Source organism: Gavialis gangeticus, unplaced genomic scaffold, assembly GCF_001723915.1.
Source record: "Gavialis gangeticus isolate Ggan-Ray unplaced genomic scaffold, GavGan_comp1, whole genome shotgun sequence".
Classification (NCBI taxonomy): Eukaryota; Metazoa; Chordata; order Crocodylia; family Gavialidae; genus Gavialis; species Gavialis gangeticus.
In genome coordinates, this window is record NW_017728994.1 from 72,162,755 (window position 1) to 72,170,639 (window position 7,885).

Sequence of the window (7,885 nt, forward strand, 5' to 3'; positions counted from 1 at the left end):
ATACCCAAGGGTGGGGGCCCAGTCCTTACCTGCCTCTTCAGTGGCAGGGGGGAGAGGGGTTGCCGGTGGGCCGAGCAGTCCCTGAGCTGTGTGGGGACCCCCAAGGGGCACCTGCCCACTGGCACTCAACCCTGGCAGTCCCAAGGGGTGCCGCAGCCACGGGGTGAAGCACCCGCCACCTCCCAGCCACGGAGGGAAGCACCAGGGCTGTGCATAGCTGAGGCAGGCAGGCTCTGGGGAGGTGGGGGTGGAAAATCAGGCTCGCCACTTTTTTTTCTTCAGTGAAGCCTGCCTGCACAGGCTGCCACTGGGTCCCACAGCCCCTGAGCTGCACAGGGCCTGCCAAGCCCCGAGCACGTCGGCTTCCAGCGCCCCATGCACCATTGCATTTTGTTAGGTAGCAAACTAAAATAACTTGGAAGTGTTTTATCTTTATTTTAAAACAGAATACACCACCGAGTGTGCAAACAGCAACACCATTAAAGCAGAATATGCCACCAAAAAACACGCAAACAGCAATGCCAATAAAGTGATGCAAAAGGGCACTTAAGCCGCTTTAAAGGCCAATTGTGTGGCATGTACAAAGGCCCACTTTGAGCACTTGAGAGGGTGCCAGAGAGGAGCACAGTGCCCTGCAACTGGACCATAATGTTGCTAAAATACCATAAAACTCAAGGTAAGATCAAGGAATAATTGCCACAGAGCAATGGAAGAGCACACTCACTTTTGTCTTTGCTGACATTGACTATAACTGCTGTACAAGACAGTAAAATATTCCCACAAATCAAATGAAGATTTTTAAGAATACTAAGTAGTAGAGTATGGTGGGAATTGTCATAAGCACTTACACAAGGTAAAAGTGGAGCATATGATAGAATGTGATCTGTGTGTCACAGTAACTTTGGACTGCAACTCCACACTGAAAGCCTTTGAAGCCTATAAACTATGAAATTTTAATCATTAGCAACCTCTTGGGGATCTAGTGATAATACCTATAGGACAACTTACAGCGTTTCTGTCAGAAGTAAGAGAGACCATAATAGCATGTTATGAGTGCTGTTGATCTCTCATTTTGAGCAGCTGAATGGTCAAAGCTGACTAGTGAGCTCTCCTGTTTATTAAGCACACCAATACTCACAATTAGCCCAACATATGTTGTGAAGGGAGCAACATTATCTGACTGGTAATGTAACCACTTAAGGACATTTTTCACTATTGCTTCCTGGCTGCTCTGCCTTTGAAGAAAGATGATTTTTTTTAATAATTAGCAACATTTAAACTAAAGTGGTGAATGGGATTCTTTGTGTAGAAAGTATTAGTTTGTGAAAACTGAATAGGTACTGTATGTAAATAAAAATGAATCGTATCCTCATTATGTGGGCTCTTTTGAATAAATGTTAGCCTTTAAGTGCCATCTGTCATTCTATGCATGGCCTCCCTTCTTACAACTAACCTTTCAGTCACCTCAGCTTGTCTCCCTAACTTGTCCTATTATGCAGTACCAAGCTGAGTCATTGTTTCAAGCAGGAGGTGACATGTTAATAGCTTAATAATAGTATAATCTCACAAATAATAATATGCTGTCACACTGTCTGAAGCACAATGTTTACAGAAGAAGTGGTAATGTATGATGACAGTAATTTGAATAAAAATGAATTTACTGCTCTTGTCTCATTTGCAGTAAATTTTCGCATCTTTCATGCACAACTGGTGCTCCATGACCTCTTTCATTATTGTGTTCTCAGTGGCTGCTGCTTGCTTTAAAGTGAAAGGCAGGCAAATGAAACAGAAACCTGCAGCTTAATAACTGATTTCCAGAAAAAGAGTTCACACCGGAGCTTCTGAAAATCTCACTTCATTTGTTTACTAAGATGGTACAGTGTCAGGCAGGCTGTTTAATTAATACAAGTTGGAGGTGCCGATTGAAAAGCAGGCACGAGCTGATATGATTATGTATTGACAATTTACGAAATTATTGTCATTAAAATGTGTCAGAAGGAAAAATGTTTGGAATACAGAGAGGATCGTTTGATTTGAAATTAAAGTTTGTGCAGCTTAAGAAAAATATTTTAAATACTCTTGATATTGTTTGACATGGAGAAAAGCTATCTCATGCTTTGTGTTTGATATGGGAGAAGTGTCAAAAGCTATTCACTTTATTGGCTTTAGTTAATTATAAATGCATACTGGTGTGATAATAGACTAGCTAAACTTAAAAATGCTTCCTGAATATATAAAATGTTGGGTTTTGGCTCACACTTGAGGAAGCATTTTAACTCGTCCTGATCCAGTTCAATGAACTTGTCCTGTGAAATTCTACTGTTGGTAACTAGCAGTGGACATGTATGTGTAGCATTTTTTTGTGGTAATAAATATCAGAACCACACTAACTAAATCCTTATTTTAAGAAATCTAAATTCCCAGGACAACTATTTTTTCTAAAATAAAAAGTTATTAAATGATGTAGAGTATTTGATAAAAAGAAGAAAAGTTTACAACACACAACTGACATGCCTGCACTAAATTTAGTTTGATGGAATGAGGGCAACTAATTGAAACTTGCTAGGACTCAAAACAGTGAAAAGGACAAATTTTCAGAAAAGTGCTATATTTCATATGAGCACAAGTGAATGACATACAGAGAATAAGAAATGATCCTGAATGACCTAGTTCATGGGTTAAAATAATTAAGACCATAAGTTACTAGTATATAGCCTCAGTTTTTCACTTACTTCTACCTATGAATCTAATGTGCTGAATATATTTTGTTTCATTATTCAGAGTAGTACTTAAGTCATATTAGTTGAAGATTGGCTGCCTAATGAATGGTTTAGTAGTATCTTACTATATAAATGCAAGATTATTTTTTAGGCAATAATGTGATTTTTTAATTTTGTAATGAAGTTTTTGTGCAGAGGTGGGATTTTGCAGTACTTAAGGTGAAGGAACACATAACAAAAATATATAGGCAGCTTATGTCATAAATTACTATGAAATCTTGCTCTTTACACTTTGGATTTGGTGGAAAATGTGCTCAGAATAATTTTTAAATAAAAAAGAATGAGTATCTCCCCATCAAAGTTGAGCCAAAACAGAGTAACTTTGAGCTAAAGGATAAATCATTAGCTTAACTTATAAAGTTAACTTGACTGAGTTAAAGTTAAAGTTTAAAGTTAAAGTTGACTAAGTTTCTAAATCTTTGAAGAGCCAAGTGAGGTCAATCCTACTATTCTTACTCATACCACAGCCTGGCATTGTTATATGACAGAGGGCATGAACCACAAAGGTAGTCCAATATTATATTGATAGGTGAAGATTAAAAATTGTTTGTTTCTGTTGATTAGCACTATAGCTGCCATTGCAGTCACTGGAAGCTGAAACATTAAGCACTTTCCAGAGAAGGCCCTGAGCAAGATCTGATAGATGTAACAGCAGTTCTTCTTACCGTCATTATATCTAAGACATTGTAAGAAGCAGAGTCCGCCTTTATGTCCCGTCTTCTAATACATCTTCTCTTTCCATGGGGAAGAAGTTGGGAGATCAGTGATCAATATGTGTTGTAATGTTTCTCTTCTTTCTTAGGACCCCATGGAGGACTCTTTTCAGGGTTCAGGTTTTTCCTGGTGCATGTCTGGGCCTAGTGCTGCAGTGAGGCACATTTTTTGCCCTCAGTCTTGGAAGGGGATGCATTAATACAGTGTAACTTAGTACAGGCCCCTTTGTTCATTTGCAGGACTCCAGAAGTTGGAGGGAGAGGGTAGAAAAGTGGGGTGTCAGAAGAAGCGGAGGATGCATTGGGAGGGAAGTGGGAAGTGTTGCCAAGAGGCTTGATGTAGCAAAGAAGTTCTATTGATCAGCAGGTACAGATGACTTTTTGTTAATGATGGGTTGACCTGAGATTTAGGGTTTGACCTAGCTGTTTCCCTGTATCAAGGGAGGGTACACGATGAGTCCTCTGATGGAACAATGTAAAGGTGACTCAAGAAAACGTGAAAGGGTTTTTGTTCACTCTCTTCTAAGGATTTTTTTGTGTGGGTGAGGCTTTCAGGCCTTATGATAGTAAATTACTTTTGATGCTGAAATTAAGCAGTTAAAGTACCTTACACAAAAAAAACTGTTGCCAGAGGTGCAACATTATTATGAAATTCCAGAAAACATACATGGCTCCAACAATCTTTATCAGGCTCTTACTCTATGAATCTATGGCAGAAACTCTCATTTCTGATAATCAAAGGTATTGTCTTGTCTTTGGGTCTTATCTTGTTTCTGTAGAAAGCAATGGAAAAACTACCATCCTACCATCCTCTTTACTATTTCAGATATGTAGGGCTCGTTCCTGCATTAGTAAGTCAAAGAGTATTTGACACCTTGAAGGGTTCAGTTAAAATGTAGGGTCCAATTTTATAGTTCATATTTACACGAGAAGTCCAAGTTACATCAGTGGGGCTGGTCGTGCAATCCAAGGCTGAGTGATCTAGCTTACTCAGTGCAATAACTTATAAGAAATCAATTCTCTAAAGAAAACAGCAAAAACATTTTTCATTTAAAATTAGATTTGTTTCCTTTTTATGTGTGTTTAACACTTTCCCTTGCATCCAAGCCTCTTGTCTGTTGTTTGCATCTGCTTTGGACACTGTTTAAAGATATGTGGGCCATGTATAGATGAAAGGAGAGGCGTATGCGCACGACACTTTAAAGTGGGCTAAATGCTTTTGCACCGCTGTAATAGTGTCAGCGTTTGCATGCCTCGGTGGTGTATTGCACATTAATTCCAGCCCCTGTAGGAAATTTGGTGGCATAATGCGCCTTCGAGGAGTTTTAGTTTGCTGCCCCTACAGCTGCAGAGTGAAGCACCGGGCTCCATGCAGTAGGAAGCCCTGCTGGCAGCCTGGCAGCAGCCTGGGAAAGCAGGCTCCACCCAAGAAAAGCAGTGAGCCTGATCTTTTTCCCCCCAGCCCCTCCTGGAGCCTGCCTGCCTGAGCTGTGCTGTGGCCTGGTGCTTCCCTCCATGGCTGCGGTGCCTCCTGGGACCACCCGAGTTGGGTGCCTGTGGGAGGGTGCCGTCTGGTGTGGGGGCCACTGCCATGGAGGGAAGCATCCCCTGCAACCCAGGGACTGCTCTGCCCACCGGCAGCTCGCCCTCCCCTCCCTGCTGGACAGGCAAGTCTATCAGAGGGGTATGTGCACGACATGGGGGTTTAATCAGCCCTAAATGGAAGCGGTGTTTTTTAAAACCCACTGCTTCAATTTAGGACCCCCGTTTCGTCTACACATGCCCAAAGATCTGCAGTCCTGCAGGTGAATCTAGCACAGCATAAAAACTGCACTACTGAACCTTTATAATATACTGTATATGAGATAACATTTTGGCAATAAGGCATGCACTTGAGTTTTTTGCTTTTTCTTTCAAGGCTTTCCCCAGCATTCAATGCTGTAGAAGTGTTACTATAATCTATCGGAAGAGATAGAGTAAAACATATGTTATTCACCAGCCCTGGGAAGGAAATCCCCCCCTCCCCCACCTTTGTTTGTTTATTTGTTTATTTTTAATATCCTTCGCCTTAAAATTGTTCTCACTTTGGAAATCCCAGTCCTGGGAGTTTTAAAAACATTTTCTTTGCAACTAAAACTAAATAATTAGTAACAGAGTTTATGAAGAAAAAATAGGCAAAAGGCAAAAATCTCACTTTGGCTTGTGGAGTTTCTTTCATGTATATGAAAGATCTCTTTTCCCTAGCTCAGTGATGTTCAAGGAGATATCTAGTCCTCTATTGTGTTTGAAACTGAAAGGTCTTTTTGTTGTTGTTGAACCTTTTAACTATTTAAATGCAGAGCAGTCTGATAAAAGCTATTAATTAAACTGGCATTAAAACCACAGCTTTAAAACATCCAGAGTAGTGCTCTAAGTGTATGAGTATGGTAGTTGTTTGCCAAAATATTCAAAGGTTTTACAGAAGAGAAGAAGAAAAAAGAAAACTGAAACAGAGTAGCCTGCATTTAAAAGTTTATTGGAAATAATTCTTTTGGACTCAATCTTCCTTATCTGTATGTCAGTGGGAGTTTTGCCATTTACTTTAATGGGAACCGGATCAGGCCCTTAGGGTGTTCGGTCCTCAGTTACAAGTTAGCGCTCACTCTAATCACCTTGTTCTCTAAAGGAAATAGATACTAAACAGGAACCATCTGGTAATACATTCATACCTCTTAATTACAATGTTTTGAGTGGCACCTAAATAAATTTCATTTACAAGCACATGACTGCTTGTCAAAAGCTCTGTTGATAATTTTATTATTGTAGTATACCTTCCTGCTTAATTATCCAGGTCCAGTAAAGTTAGAGATATTTAGATTTATAGAAAAATATTGTTTGTTAAAAAGATGGAAACCTAGCTTTTATGCAACTTATATTTTTAAATAATGTGTTGTTATATTTTTTTTTACAACTATTAGGCAGATCTTTAAATGCCAGTATGGTTCTTATTGCCTTTCAGCAGCTCCAGTCTATAGAAGACAGTGATTTCTTTGTAAACAGAACAAGTGGATATAGTGCTACAGAACGTCTGTTGTTGTTTTAAATTGTCTGTGGTAGTTATTGTATGATCTACATGTTCTTCTACAGATGTACTGGAGCATTTAGACAATTTTCTCTTTGTAAGCTGCAGGAACAAATCAATATTATAAAGAGGCTAGGTGAATCACTGAATTAGTGTGCTGGCTTTTCACCTCTATATCCCTGGGTCTAAATCCCTGTCAGTAGTTACAGGAGGAGATGAGCCTGAGACTCAGAGCTCAATTCAGGATCCAGACTGGAACTTCCCCAAAATTAGATCTTCAGAATTGAAGGTTTTGGTTTCAGACTATCTGTAGTCACAGGTGAACTTTGGTAGTCTCATACTAATCTCTTGTGGAAATTAGCCTGTATTACAAAATCAACATATAATTTGGCACAATTCAGCATGATTGGCAGTCTTTTCTACAGAAAAGCCCAAGACTGAAATAGCTGAGGCGTTGCACGTTCAGGATGGAAGGGTGTATGCAGAGAGGAGAGAGTGAGCTGTGGCTGCTCATATCAAGCCTAGTTATGACTACTGTTATTACTCCCTCTCTGAATCCCAAACTTTCCAATAAAATTAAATCAAATAGAAACTAGGAAGAATCTGTTGGAGTTATACAAGAATATAAAGTGGTTTAATTAGTCGAGTAAACATATGAGTTTTTCTTCATTGTATTGCATTGCCCCTCTGTCTGATTTACAGCCAGCTAGAAAGACTTGATGGGGAGCAAAGTCCTGAAGAAAAGTGATTATGCTGGAATGCGTTTTTTCTAAAGGGAAGTATGTTCCTCATTCTCTTGGCAGCTTTTTCAAGCACAACCTAAAATCATTCAGGATAAATATGGAAATTAGATAACCTGTTTTATACCCCATACAGCAGGTGGTCAAGATAACCATTGCATGAATTCCTGTGTTCCCCGGCCACGTAAATTATTTCAAGCTCATTCCTTTTTTTAACTTATTGTGTGTTTGTACAGCACCTAACACAAGAGGGCCATAGTTCTGGTAAAGACTAGATTCTGGAATACTACTAATTTGGGAGTGTAAATTCTGCTAATAAGGTGTTAATGTGCTATTGTTTAAGGTGACATAAGTTACATTTATATTGTTGGACAGAATAATTTGTGTGCATGTAGCTTTTTATCTTAATATGACATTGTAGATAGAAAGCAATCATAATCTTGTACTAGCATAAGATGCATATATCTGATTTTGTTAAGTATATAGGAGGTGCTTTAATAATATATAATATAGCTATCAATCTATTTGATTTTTATTTTGGTGTTAGCTATATGGTTACTAACTTAAAGTGAATTTCAGCAGAAGCAAACT